We start from the raw sequence: 15,439 nt of genomic DNA on the forward strand, positions 1-15,439 counted from the left end.
CACCTCCCGGGTTCAAGCGATTCTCCTGCCTCAGACTCCTGAGTAGCTGGGATTACAGGTGCGTGCCACCACACATGGCTAATTTTTGTATTTTTAGTAGAGACGGCGTTTCACCATATTGGTCAGGCTGGTCTTGAACTCCTGACTTCGTGATCTGCCCACCTCGGCTTCCCAAAGTGCTGGGATTACAGCCGTGAGCCACCGCACTCAGACGAAAGGGTGTACTTTTTATTATTAAAGGCGAATATTCAATATGCCGTAGCTGGAATTTTTAGTAGTGTGAATTTTAGTGGGAGTTATGTACATATAGACCTTCTCAAATTTTTAATAATAGTTGTCTTATCGATAAATTAGAAAAGTTTTCTAGCCATAATTTGAGCAATTTGAACCATAATGAGTCATGTATTTAATGCATGCTTTTATATTCCAAAATTGTTTGAGGCTGAATTACATATATAATACATACAATTAAAATTTGTGACTTGTAAACCGAGAAACAAGAAGTCCTAAATGTCTTATGCGAGGCTTAATTGTAGATATAAACTGAAAAGATAATTAACTCTCTAGTACATCTTAGCACATCTTGTTACTGTTAATTTCAATACTCTATAGAAAACCAAACGTTCATCATAACTGACTAAATATGAAAGACTATAGGAATAGTTTAATCTTTACTAACATAACAAGTTAGATTTCCTATGGGTATAGTTTGAAAAGTAATGCAAGAGAAATGAAAGTTAATTGACAACACAGTCAAGTTTGAAATACGAGCATAGAAAAGAATAATCATTGATAAATAGCTTACTCTAAAAAAGATGTATTTTCTCATACTTCCCCCTTCCATCCCTACCTATAGACTTATTTGAGCTTTGTGATAGAATATAATACTCATCAGGTAAGGCAGATTAGTATCTCACTTTTTCATTTCATTATACTTCACATTTTCCAAAAAATTTTAAGCTTGCTTAAACAGATAAAAAATAAGACAAAAGAAAAAATAAAAGTTTAAAAAAATTAGCTAGATCCAGGTGGAAGGCAATCTACTGAATTTGGCTGTGTTCACAATTTGGTTCCAGTGTTTTCTACTTGTATGACTGTGGATGATTATTTATTCTTTCTGTTCTTAGTTTCTTCATCTGTAAAATAGGAATAATAACAATATCTATATCATAGATTCTGATAATTAAATGGAATAATCCATGTAAAATATTTCATAGGATACTAGTGAGACACCTAAGTAAAATGGAGTCCCCAGAGGATCTCCCACTAGCCTAAGCACTGAGAGGATGGGGCGAAGGCTCAGGAAGTTTGCACCCTTTGCATCGGGAAGGAGCCCGGGCTCTCCTGTTCCTGTGTGGTAACCTGGGATTCAATCTGTGAGATGGGGACCTGTTAACAGGAACCGCTCTTGCTTTGCTGAGTTTTTTCCTTTTAGCGGAATAAATTCCATTCCCCCTCACCCTTCAAAGTGTCTGTGAGTCTGTCATATGACAAGAACCCATTTTTTTCTACAACACTAGCTCATGGTGTGAGCACTTCATAAATATTAATCATGTTTAAAAAACAAACCTCCATGAATAAATCCTCTGTGTTCCAAAGCTCATAGAGCAAAACAAATCCATTGATAACAAGTATTCCTTTATTTGAGAATGAAGAAAATTGTATAGTGGAGATCCTAATACAGAGGACAGTATGTAATAGAATGGGTCTCATCCTCAACAGCATCATTCCATATACAACAATGATCTGCTTAAGACTATTTTAAGGCCTTTGACATAGTGTAGCAATGATAAACCAAAATGTAACTCAGTTAAAAATAAATTCTGCATCAGACCAATTTGGTATGATCCCAGTGAATGTCTTGATAATGGTCTGACTAAATCAAAGTATAACATGTGGAATAACTGGATTAATAATGGGCTGAATATTTTTCAAGAAAATTTCCACAAATATTTTCTCAGTATTGTTAAGCATCTGGAAGATATTTAAGAGCGATTGAGCTTCAGATTATATTCTGTTATAAGTGATATAAATCTTATCTTTAAAGGCTCCTGGAGATTATTTATGCCAGAAAAAAAGCATTGTAGGAAGAGATAATGTATCTTTGCAATATTCTAAGGGAGAACAATAAGCAAGTCTTAACAACCAGTCTATCGATAAGAAGACAATGGCCCCTGGCATAGCTGCAATTTTATATATATATGAAGTATTTATTTGTAAATAGTTGTATTTATATATATATATGTATATATAGATATATGCACATAAACACACACACATAAACAAATATCTCCAATCCTGAACTTGAGAACTGCTACATTGCAGAGTAACATGTTAAAATTGTAATAAATCATTGTCTATGCAATCAGTAAACATTTATTGAGTGCCAGTTATGTAAAAGGACCTGTATTAGGCTCTGAGAACACAGTGGTACACAATAAAGGTGAGACCACTATCCTCCTGGAGCTTACATGGTTGTGTTGGTGAGAGATGAGGAGGCATTAGGTATTAAAAATACCCTTTTTTTCCCCACGTTATAACTGATTCTAAATAAGACAGAAGGGGCAGGCAGGAGAAGATCAAAATAACCAGCCCATATGGTTACAAATAAATGGTGGGACAGGTCAATGAGAAGAACAGAAGCCTTGAAGATCATGGAAAGTAATTTAAATTTTATTCTGTGTGCAATGAAAAGGAATTAAAGGCTTTTAAGTAGGGATCAGTGTTACATAATTTAAATTGTGCAAATGTCATGATGCAGCCTATGGGAATTTGATAGATACCAGGAGTGGAAGCACTGAAACTTTTAATGGACACTAAGAGTTGATTCTCAGACTAGAATAGCAGTGGGGAAGTAGAGAAGAGGATGGATTAGAAAAATATTTTGGAGAGAAAACAAAGCTCTTTAATTTTGTTTAATGCAAACGTACATTTGATTTTTTAAGAAAATATTTTGCAAAACATCTTTTAATAGCTGGATAGAGTTCCAGAAAACCTGGGAAATGTTAACAGAAGCAGTTCATCCAAACTTTTTCCACCTCATACCACTGACCAGCAAAACAAGTAGGAAGGACTGTCCTTGCCAAACACATTCTACATACTGAGAATAACCCTCATCAATAATAAAATAGGCTATTACTAAAATTAGAAGCTAGGCAGCTCTGATCTACCTTCAAACCCCACTGGGTTAAGAATATGAGAATGATGGGTAAGGTAAGGATGCCCAGACATCTGATGATATCTATGGTGAACTGAAGCAGAAACAGCAAGAGGCGAAGTAAGAAACGGAGAACAGATATTGTTAAGAGTGTGCTGAAGCTCAATTTCAAGCAATAAATAAGATTCGCTGAATGCTTACAAGGAAACACAATCAAGCATGCCAGGTGTGCAGTAATCAGAGACCAACTGGTCCTTTTTGTGTCTAGGAATCAATTTTAAAGAAAGACAGACTCTGGAATATGGGATGAAATCATAAGGAAAATGACTCTTTCGTGTCTACAGTGTGTTCCAGAGAGAAATAACTATTGAGAATTTACTGCTTCTTTTTCTTATCAGTCAATCACACAAATAGCAATTGCTAAATATTAGTAACACCTCTGTATTTTATGCCCAGGAAAGAAAACAAAATAAATAAGTAAAATGAAAATAAATCTTACATCTCAAAATATTTCACAAATTATCTCACTTAATCCTCCAATATTCTGATCTCCATAAACACAACAAACTTTCACCACAAAAAAGTTTGGATGTCTTAATTTATAGGCCTTATTGCTCTCTGCCTTTTCCTCCTTACATATCTTTAGGAAAAACACTCCTATCTCATTTGTTTCATAGATTGATACTTAGTTGAACATTCTACAAATGCTGTTTCTTAGCAACCTAATCATAGCACCCCACCTAAGTCTTCATCTATTAACCTTTTTATCTATCCATTAAGCTTGGTTCTTGTACTCCAGTGAATACACAAAAACTTTGCCAGATTATCATTCCTTTTTTTTGTTTGTTTTGTCAGTTTTTAAATACTTCTGTGACTTTTCTGATTCAACTATCTAATCTGTCTCTCATTGCAGGTTACTGAACAAGTGTCAGGGAGCAAAATATACGAACGAGTTTCCAGTTCTGCATTGTTCATGAAACATTTGGACTGTATGTCATAATTTCAGAGTACACTGAAAAAACAATAATTTTACATAGTTATCAGTATCTTTGAACCCAAAATGCCAAACAAAATTGACTAAATTCATATTAAGGGTGACAAAGCATGAACTGTAAAATAGTAACCAAAACTGTGAATACTGAAAACTAAAGGAAAAAATACATTATGGACTCAAAACAAACTTCAACAGTAACACAATTTCTGGCAGAGGTTATCTTTATTTTCAATTTGATGTTTTACAAAAGAACTAAAAAAGAGATCAATCAAATACAAAAATTCTGAAAGATGACATGAGTTTCTCTTATGATATTGGTATCAATAAAACAGCTAATTCACCTCAAGCATGCTGTGAGGCAGAAGACATTTAGAGTATACACGATGTACTGGAAATTGTTACGGTTTTTATAACTTGTGTGATAACTCACACATCATTGCCTTTTTCTGAAATTAAAACATCTCCAAAGCTTTCACAGATTCTGAATCACTCCATATTAATTCATAACTCAAGTAATGTTCATTATGCAACTTTAATTTTCTCTACCAAGAAAAAGTCAAATCAAATGTGTTGCTCTCAGCAGACATGAAATATGCCCAGTACTAAATGTATTTTTAAGAAAAAAAAACAGTAAAATTAAATGCAACCTATAGAATAGTTATGGGGGGTCTAGCTTGACAAATTTTTCACATTCCAGTGAAAAATATGAATTTTAATTCTTTCAATATTATACATTTTCTAAAGAATGAATATTATATAAGTTATAGAGAATTCTGATTCCAAAACACAAAGCTTATCAATAGAGTTCTAGGAATTTTGTATGACTATTATGCATATGATATATATTTTATTAAACAGAGTAAGGTTTGGAATATTCTGAATGAACTATATCAAAAAATAACTAAGGGACATTTTATTAATTACTATCACTTCATTTAGTTATTTTTACATGCAAACTTCTCACATGCAAGGGGGTCAGAAACTAAATTAACAAAAGAAGAACCAGAGGAATAAAGTGTAGGGAAGTGTATATAACAGTGCTGTAAAGCCATTCTGAAAACACTGAATCTTGTGTGCCCTTTTGTACATAAAGCTGGCAACTAGCAAAGAGATGGTTCAAGATATTCTGTCTCTGAGAAGGCTCACCAAAGATATTTTAAAAGTTAGTTAAGATTTTTATGAAGTCTTCCTGGAATCTTTAGATAGAAGTTCAGCTGCAGAGTATGTATGACATATTGTCTCTATAATGTGTGCCACAGTCCTCCCATTAGCATGTCTACTTCAGTGAAGCCAAGTCTGTACCTTCTCAACAATTATCACAATAAAACAATGTTATTTTACTATAGATTTTAAAAATATGCATATTTTTATATATATTTCTTCTGCTTAATGTGTCATCTTACACAATGATACTAGAAAAAAGATTACAAATTCAGAAGTCTAATGTATGTACATACTTTATAAAAAATGACCATAATACCTTTCATTTTTCTAATTCATGACTTTTTTTTTCTTGCAGTCAGCCTAAGGCTTTCATCTGGAGGGTTGTGGAAGGTTTGACTAATCAGTGTTGCCTTGGTTATAGAGACCATGGCTAAGCTGTGAAGCTTTCTTCCCTGGAGTCTGAGGGATTTGTATCCTAGAGCAGTGTTTTTTATGAGAGTGCTATCAGCATTTGGGAAATGTCAATTCTTTCTTTCTTTCTTTTTTTTTTTTTTTTTTTTTGAGACGGAGTCTTGCTCTGTCGCCCAGGTTGGAGTGCAGTGGGGCGATCTCCTGCAAGCTCCGCCTCCCAGGTTCACACCATTCTCCTGCCTCAGCCTCCCGAATAGCTAGGACTACAGGTGCCCGCCACCACGCCCAGCTAATTTTTTGTATTTTTAGTGGAGACAGGGTTTCACCGTGTTAGCCAGGATGGTCTCGATCTCCTGACCTCGTGATCCGCCCACCTCCACCTCTCAACAAGCTGGGATTACAGGCGTGAGCCACCTTGCCTGGCAGGGAAATGTCAATTCTTTATTGCCCATAAAGTAAAAGATGTTTAGCATCTATAGATCCAGGGTAGTACTTGCCAATAATATTCTCCAATCATTGTGACAGGTAAAGCTAACACCCACCACCAACACTGACGGATTTCCAAATGTGTCTTTAAGATGGCAGTACCAACACTGATTGAGGACCCCGATTTAGAAGCAGAGGGGAAAAAACATGTGAATAGGCAGGGCACGGTGGCTCAAGCCTGTAATCTCAGAACTTTGGGAGGCCGAGATGGGCGGATTAAGAGGTCAGGAGATCGAGACCATCCTGGCTAACACGGTGAAACCCCGTCTCTACTAAAAAATACAAAAAACTAGCCAGGTGTGGTGGCGGGCGCCTGTAGTCCCAGCTACTCGGGAGGCTGAGGCAGGAGAATGGAGTGAACCTGGGAGGCGGAGCTTGCAGCGAGCCGAGATCCGGCCACTGCACTCCAGCCCGAGTGACAGAGTGAGACTCTGTCTCAAAAAAAAAAAAAGTGAATAATTAATTTAAAAACTAGGTGATGGGAAGAGGTAGAGAATATACTTACTTTGACAATTTAAGTATAGGATTTATAATGTTTACATTGTTCAGGAATGAAAGACATATGGGACTTGTCTTTCTACAGCTCAGCTACAGGGCTTCTGTATCCTCTATAAATACATATATACATTGATGAGAAACCCCAGCAAGTCAGGGAGGGGCTTTTAGAAACTTCCAGAAGTTACTGGCCCACCCAGGAACATGTGAGTTAACACTTTGCTATTGGTGTTAGTGAAAAACTATAAGCTTTAGGAGATGCTCCATACCCTGCCACTTCCAACATGAGGCAGTTTTCTTTTTTGTGGAAGCAATAGTAGATTACAGATAGATAAACCTAAGATAGATAGAAGTGGCCCTTTACACTGCTACGTAGATACAGAGTTGAGGTGCTGGAGAGGTGTGATAAATTACCGTTTATAACCTCAAGCTGATGGGAACAGGCCTAAATGAGGAAGCTAATGGCCTCTAGACTTCATACCCATGAATACCCCAGTAGCTATTAGTCCAGGAAGCCTGGACTAATAGTCCTGTTAACCAGTGATCCAACTGACCACACTTAGACTAGACTGGAGAACATTATCTCTTTGGGTCACATACTGCCCATTTGGAGAACGGTAGAAAAGATGCCAAAAATCTGAGAGACTGAACTTTTTTTTCCCCAAAAGACTATGCATTACCTAAAGGAAATATTTAAATTATTGGATTAGATTATATGTATTTAATTATACTAAAAAAGTAGGATTTACCTGGTACCTAGGGTGAAGAAATTTATAAGAAATAGCTGACTATAGGTAAAATTAATCACATTTTTTCTGCCTGCCTAACAATGTGTAAATATTCCTATGTTCACCTCTGTCTCTCTGTCTCTCTCCCTATGTGTGTGTGTGTGTGTGTGTGCGTGTGCGCGTGCATATCTACATAAGATATATTAGATTCAAGAAACATTTTGTTGAAACCATGCAAAGAAAAACATGCAAGTCCTATACGTCTTTCATTCCTGAATGAAGTAAACATTATAAATCCTATACTTAAATTATCAAAATAAGTATATTCTCTATAACAATAGTTTTCAAAGTGTGCTCTATAGATCATGGGGTTTGATTAGACCCTGTGAGGGGTCTCTGATGTTAAGAAAATGTTTTTCTTTATTTTATTCTAGACAATATTTGTGTTTTTCACTGAGTCTGTTTTCACTGATGATGAAAATCAATGATTGGTACAACTGCTTGTGTTTTAGCACACCTCAAAGCAGTGGCACCAAACTATACTAGTTGCCACTCTGTTCTTCACATACTTTCAGGGAATAAAATTCCAGTTTCACTTAACAATATTAACAATGAACAATAAGAAAAATAAATTTTATTACATTTCATAATGGAATACATGTCTTTTTAATGTTTTATTTGACTAAATTGGAAGTACACTGGAGGCCTTCTGCAGCATATCTCGGTAACATGCTTATCTCCCGACAAAGCATTAGTGTGGCTGTTTCGGGTTGCAGAATGAGCTAGCCACTGTTTTCATGGATCACCATTTTCACTTGGAAAAAAAAAAAAGGCTGATAGATGAACTATGGTTATTCAGAGGTTTATAATAATTTCATAAAAATGAATGCATGGAACCTGTCACTGTCAAGGAAACCTAACAATATTTTTCTGCTGATGATGAAATTTGAGCTTCCAAGTGAAAATTCGAATTTTGGAAAACACATTTGTACTACCATACGCTTGATAACTTCCAAATCATTAAAAAATTATCTGATTAAATTGGTGGTAACATTAACAAAAGTGATTGTTTTGTTGTTGTTTAGTAAAATATGTCACTTTGGGAAGTTCTGCATATCTAAGAAACAACCATTTTCTAAGTGACTAGTGCATGACATAACAAAATCATGTATGGATTCAAAAGAAATCATTCCAAGGACAGGATAGATCATGGATTTTAATGTAACTGGGTATGAGAAATTCATTGATACAGTTTCAGACTTCATATTGTAACTAATCTGTCAGGTTCTGGAGTAGTATCAAAGACAAATTTATATAAAATATATGCCAAAGTTATTAAAATACCCTCTATTTTTTAACTGTATGTCTGTGTGACGCTGGTTTTCTGCGTAAGATTCAACCAAAATACCAAGTTGCAACAGCTTGAATACAGAAGCAGACATTAAGTCAAATATGAAAGTGATATGAAAAATTGTCAAACAACGTCACTCTTCTCACTAATTAAGGGGAGACAAATACATTTATTTTCAAAAATGTGTTCTTCTTTACAGGTATTGTGTTTGTTACTATTATTTTAAATAATTTAATAAATGAATATTTTTATTTTTTATGTTTTAATTTGAATATGGTTAAGATATAACTCACATGAATAAAACCTGTTTGGGGCCCTTAATAATTTTTAAGAGGGTAAAGGGGTCCCAATGCTGCTGCTTCCTATAACAGCCATAATTTCAAAACCTAAAGCCATGAGAACAACTTTTTTAGTAGAGTACAAGTTCTATACTTCTTTCTTCCATTCCTGAACAATGTAAACATTATAAATCCTATACTTACATTGTCAAAATAAGTATATTCTCTATAACAATAGTTTTCAAAGTGTGCTCTATAGACCCTGGGGTTTGATTAGACCCTTTGAGGGGTCTTTGATGTTAAGAAAATGGTTGTTTTCATCCAGTTTTTCTTCTATAAGAAAGTGATGTCTATCACTTTATTAGAGAGAAGCTCGCTTACTTTAGGAGTCTTCTTGCTCCAGGGACAAGTGCTGATTCAAATATGATTCAAAAATGATGAAACTGGATCATAATTTCACAAGCAAACATGGCTTCCATGTCACGCAATGCTTGCCCATGCTGACATTGACAGAGGTCACAGGCTGCTTTCTCATGGTCTTATCCAAGCACCTTTATGTTCAAATATACCCAAACTTGCTTTTTGTTTTACATCTAGTCATCAATAAATAGTTTACAAACAGCTACATTGCCAGCTATTAACACGTTATTAATGGAAAAAAAGGGAAGCAGGCCAAAAGTTAACCATTTTCAAATAGGAAGTGTTTTTTTCTTACTTATGCTTAAAATTGTTTTGATACTTTCCTATTTATTAAACAATATTAAGTGATAAAACACAATTTTAGTATACCTATATCTTTTTTATTTCTTTCTTTCTTTAGTTTTTGAGACAGGGTCTTGCTCTTCGCCCAGGCAGTAGTGCAGTGGTGCAATCGTGGCTCACTGCTGCCTTGACCTCCCTGGGTTCAAGCGATCCTCCAGCCTCAGGTTCCTGAGTAGCTGGGACTACAGGCACATGCCACCATGCCTGGTTAGGTAATTTTTTAAATTGTTTCTAGAGACAGCGTTTTACCATGTTGTCCAGGCTAGTCTTGAACTCCTAAGCTCAAGCGATCTACCCACCTCAGCCTCTCAAACTGCTAGGATTACAGGTGTAAGCCACTCCACCTGGCAATGTCTTAATTTTTAAAAATCAAATTGAAATACTTGCTCTCCACATACATATAAACACACAACTCAAAATTTCCATTTGTTTACTCAATAATTATCTTTTCTTGATTTTTCATAAGCTTCTGCTATTAAAAATAAGACATATGGGGCCCAGAGTCAACATAAATATTGAACCTATGACTACGCTGATGATTTCTTAAATTTATTTTAAAAGTTCTTATTTATTTTATTCTACCTTTTTACAAAATTATTGGAGGATTTATTTCCTTTTTTAAAAAATATTGTAAGTATAAAATGATATTTCTCATTGTCACCTTAAGAATAAAACATTCCCTTGTACTAAAATGGATACATTTGACCTTATAGCAATCAAACCAAAAAGCAGGCCTATGACAAATTTACTATGTTTTGACTTCCCTCTGGATTCTCATTTGGTTTAGATTTCCGGGAAATCTGTTTGTGGGAGAACTGTGAGGCTGAGTCTATAACTGAGATGTCAATCAGATGCAGTGGTGTAAAGGAGAAGCCATATGGCTCATTGCTACTCTTCATGTTGCAAGAATGACAAATTTGTATGTTCAGTTGCCATCAATATAATTACACGGTGTAGAGAAAATATATTCTGGAATACATGCACTGATTCTGGGCTCTTTTTTAAAACAACAAAACAAGATTCATGTGTACATTCCTTTTTTTTTTTTTGGTACCAAAAAGAAAACTGTAAGAAAGTAGAACATGCTGCTAAGTTTAAAAAGCACTGACTTGGGAGTTAAAACAGAATTGAGGTTATCCCACTTGTGTGCAATTATTTAATATGTACAATATTTACATTAGTGTTCTATGTGCTTAAACTGAGATTAGAATAATATGTATTCTATAGTTTCACAATCCGTTTAACAAAAATATTTTGGCACAGATTTTAGCATATGTGTCCTAAAAAGTTACTTCATGTTTTTTTCTTTTATTAGATTACGTTTAAAATGGTATGAGGATGCTATTTAAAAGGACTATACCATATAATTAAGAACCATTTTGCAAAGAAAATTGCCTTTCTCTTTGCTTATCTTTACTATTTTCCTTACATTGTCAATGATTGCTCATTACTTTTCTTGCATAGAGTAAGGAAATGTAATCAACCAAACTAGTAATCATTATAAACTGCAATGTTAGCTTTTCATATGTGTGTGTTGAATGTGTATATTCGTATGTATTGTATATGTGATATACTATACTTTATACACATATTATATCTGTGTGTTCCCATAACTACCCCCGAATATTGTAAAAGTACATGTCCATAAATATTTACTGAGTGATACACTTCTCATAGGGAAAACCAAGGAAAATTAACATTAAAAACCTTCTGGGACGGGTGTGGTGGCTCACACCTGTAATCCCAGCACTTTGGGAGGCCAAGGCAGGCAGATCATGAGGTCAGGAGTTCGAAACCAGCCTGGCCAACATAGTAAAACCCTGTCTCTACTAAAAAATATAAAAAATTAGCCGGGCATGGTGGCAAGCACCTGTAATCCCAGCTACTCAGGAGTAGAATCATTTGAGCCCGGGAGGCAGAGGTTGCAGTGAGCTGAGATCACGCCATTGCACTCCAGCCTGGGCGACAAAAGTGAAACTCCATCTCAAAACAACAATAACAAAAACCTCGTAACAGTATGGAGCGCAAAGATTACCTTTCTTCCAATTACAAGACGAAGTTCTCAAGTTTACTGAGTTCCTTAATAATGAAGGAAAGTACTAAATAGAATAAGGAATAAGTCTAAAGGCAATTTTGCTTCTAGTATTAATAAATCATATACACTCAAATGAGAGGCACAGTTTTTAAAGGTTCCATATGACTCAACCTTTCTCTATCAAAATAAGGGAATTTGATAGAGTTGAGTAAAAAGTATTTAATTGGAATTTTCAACTTCAATATTGGGTTCACATAATAGCTCCCAGAGAACTTGAGATGCGTTTGCTCCACTGCTTCTGAATCTTGTTTATAAAAACTTAATTTCAACGTAATTATAAAAATTAGTCTGGTGAACAATAAGTATCCTGAGTCTATGCATTTTTTGATAATTCAAGAAAAACTCAACATGCCTTTGGTATATAGTAGTGACAAAGTGAAAAATCATTTAATGATCAATCCAATCGCCTATCTCTTTTGGAAAATGATTATTTTAAAAAATTGAATTATTTAAATGTGAAATCACAGTCATATGTTGGTTATTGCTGATAAGTAGAGTCATTTCTTAATTATTTGGAGCATATAATAGAAATGTTCCTTTGTCAAAATTATTTGCAAAGAAGAGTGGAAAATGTCTAACAGTGATTTCTCAATACACATTATTTTTATATCAATGCCCTTCAATGAATAAAGGCTTTGAGTCAAACAAACGTGTTCAAATCTATATCTACTATCTGTTTGACACTTGGAAAATTATTTTAACACTCTGATCCTGATTTCTCATCTGGAAAACCAAAATCATAATATTACCTTCATTGTTGGGTTATGTAAAATATAAAAGAAATGAGATAATATTTGTAAAATTCTTAACATAATGCCTATCATCTCGCAGGTTAGGCATCTTGCAGTTAGGTACTTGGGGGTAGCGGGAAGTATAAAAAAATTCCTGAAACATAATAACAAAAGTGATAAGAATGACACTGCACTATACGTTTTACATGGATTATCTCACTTAATTTTAAAACAATAACATAAAGTACTATTGTTATCCCCATTTTACAGATTAGGAAAATGAGACTTACAGGGTTTAAGAAACTTGTTAAGGTCACGCATCCCATAGAAGGCAGAACAGGGACTAAATACATAAAGGCAACAGCTATTATTATCATATTATTATCCTCACCATCACCGTCAGCAACCCATCATGCTATCTCTGTAGCAGACTAGGCTATAAAAATGATTTCTTGGGTACTTCCAAAGATAATTGCCTTCCCTTGGAAGAAATCCAGAACAAGCCCACATTAAGCTAAATTCTGCATTAGAGTGGGCTGTCATAGAGTTGGAAGAATTTATTCCAAGCGCCTAGAAGGCACATGAAAGATGAATAGATAGAATTTGTCAGATTTTCTTTTACCTTTAAACATATCCCAGTGCAATGAAGGAAAAAAAGATAAAGTCATTTTGTTCACACACAAAGACATTTTTAAACATCATCACAATTGGTACATCTATCTGGTTGTCAGTTCCCGAGAAATCAACGACAGAGCCAAAGATACGCATACCTCACCCAAAACATTGTCTGCATTGTTGATGAATGATAAAAATTAAATGAATTTAGTGTAAATGTATGAAACTACAGTGAGGGAATTAAAAATGAAAATCTAGATTTTACTTAAGTTGAATTTTATAAAGCTGTTTATTCAAGATTATTCACTCATTAGATTTCCCATGTCTATCTAATTATAAAAAAAGGTTGTGATATTTTGGATATAAATTAATAATGAATTTACATTTTCCTAAAAAATTTTAATGGCTTATGATCATATCTGTGTAATTGTTTTAAACATTCATATTAGAGATAAGCATTAATGATTTCACAGAAATATTATAATGTATTATTCAAAGGTATCACAGATAAACAGAATATGATATTAACATAAATATTCTCATGAATTCTTCAAAACCTAAATGAAGTGTTACATATTTTTAACAGTAGGATTTTCTAATAAGCTTAAAATGACTTTTAACTTTTATTTTCATAACTGTTATTGAGTTAGACATTTAAAGTATGCCATGATTCTTCTTTTGATCTTATTTGTAATTTTAAGAATATACACTCTTCATTAATAAACTTAAAATACTCATAAAATGGAAAGAATTAAAAATACTAGTTGTCGCTGGAGATTCCATTTCAAGTCGATATGTGTAGAATTGATAGATGAAGCCAAAAGCAAGTAGAGTATTTCATAACAAGAATCTTAATGGAAAATCACTCGAATATAACATCTGATGACTAGGGAATATACCCAAAGCCTTTAGACTGTCGGGTTTTTACATTGCAGTACTGAGCAACCTCCCACATGACAATCACATTCCTCCCATGTTATGTAGAAATGAAATGGAAAGCATGACCTCACCACCTCCAACTACTTATCAGCAGTTCTCCTTTGACATACCTCAGATTATACCTCAGGTCAGGATTAGGGCTAAAAGAAGTATCCTTGAAGTGGACATATTTCCCTTCTTATTCTATGGTATGTTCTTCCTTGGAGTCTCTTACTAAAACCTGGGCCATCAAGGAAGGAAAATCAACAGACTTAAGGGAAAGGCACAGAGCACAGGTGGGGATTTGTATTACTCAAGACTCTATATTTTAAAAAGGGGTCATTTATATTTATATACTCCATGTTGACTAATCATCCCCCTAGTTATGATTGCCTTGATTAGTGTAAATTGCTATAACTACAATCAATGCCCAATTGAAACATTTAGGCTGTTAGCAGTTGAGACAGAGTCAGGAGTCAGAAAGGACCTGTTTCAAGCCTTTCATATACCCCTTCACATATTCACTATGTAAGGTAGAAAGTGACTTTCTTAGTGCCTATGAGCATCCAAGTTGAAATCCATAACTAAGGATTACGGTGCTTACATCATAGGATCATTGTGAGAGGTCAGATGTGTAGCAAAGAGCCTGACTCTTAAGGAGAGGTTATTATAACATTCTACAGGACAACATTCATCACAACTGAGGTTCAGTGGCTTAGTGGCAGGGGAGGAGACCTGGAAGCCTGTCATCTTTCACTAACCTCTGGCTACCTGTCCAAGATCTCTCTCCTCACCTAAAGCTGTCATTCTCCTTTGAACGCTTTCCTCTTTCCTCACCATAATCTGTAAAGCTAGTATAGACTTTTATTGTTAATCATGGTATGAATAAGGCTTAACAGAACTATGGCCTTTTGCTTTTTTTCAATACCTAAATAATCTCTAATTGAGATGTTGGCGGAGTTTTCTTGCTGTGCAGGGGAAAGCTCCATTACATTAAAAAATAATAACAATACAGTACCTATACAGAATGATGAACTACTGACTGGGATAAATCTAGCATCTCTGTATTTACTGTAGGGAAGAGTTCTTTATGGAGAGAAGTTAACCAAATGGATGGCTGTCAAAAAAACCATGCTTATAAATATTATAGTTTAAAAAAGTTTATTGAAGTCCCCCATTTATTCTCAGAGGATTACTATAAGCTCCACAACAACAGAGATCTTGTCTGTTCTTCATTGATATATCGCAAGTGCC

This window comes from Rhinopithecus bieti, unplaced genomic scaffold, assembly GCF_001698545.2.
Source record: "Rhinopithecus bieti isolate Rb0 unplaced genomic scaffold, ASM169854v2 scaffold_18921, whole genome shotgun sequence".
NCBI lineage: Eukaryota > Metazoa > Chordata > Mammalia > Primates > Cercopithecidae > Rhinopithecus > Rhinopithecus bieti.